A 788-nucleotide genomic window follows, 5' to 3' on the forward strand; every position below is an offset into this window, starting at 1 on the left:
TCCCCCTCTTCCTATTACTACTACTAGTACTACTTCCTAATACTAGTACTCTTTCCTTCCCCCTCCAAATAAGATAAGGAAAAGAGAGCGAAACCTACTTGGAGTAGGTTTCCCCCTCCTCATGGCGCGCCCCCCCTAGGGCCGGCCACCTCCTCCCTCCCTCCTTTATATACGGGGGTAGGGGGGCACCCTAGGACACACAAGTTGATCATTGATCGTTCCTTAGCCGTGTGCGGTGCCCCCCTCCACGATATTACACCTCGGTCATATTGTAGCGGTGCTTAGGCGAAGCCCTGCAATAGGAGAACATCAAGATCGTCACCACGCCGTCGTGCTGACGGAACTTCCCCTCGGCGCCTCTGCTGGATCGGAGATCGAGGGTGCGTCATCGAGCTGTACGCGTGTCAAGAACTCAGAGGTGCCGGAGTAACGGTACTTGGATCGGTTGAACCGGAGGACGTACGACTACTTCCTCTACGTTGCGTCAACGCTTCCGCTTCGGTCTACGAGGGTACGTAGACAACACTCTCCCCTCGTTGCTATATCATCACCATGATCTTGCGTGTGCGTAGGAAATTTTTTGAAATTACTATGTTCCCCAACAAGGAGGGCCTCGAAGACAACACCCCTAAGTCGGCGAGGGTGCGCTCTTTCTGGCCGCGACCCCCTGTAGTGGCTCTCCCCCAGCACCTCGTCCTCTAGAGGCTCTCCCCCCGCCCCCTCCTCCCCTAGGGGCACCTCTCCCTCGACCTCCCTGTGAGGAGTCATTGTCAAGTAGCCGAGGGGGA

Source organism: Triticum aestivum, chromosome 3A (genome assembly GCF_018294505.1).
Source record: "Triticum aestivum cultivar Chinese Spring chromosome 3A, IWGSC CS RefSeq v2.1, whole genome shotgun sequence".
Taxonomy (NCBI): Eukaryota; Viridiplantae; Streptophyta; class Magnoliopsida; order Poales; family Poaceae; genus Triticum; species Triticum aestivum.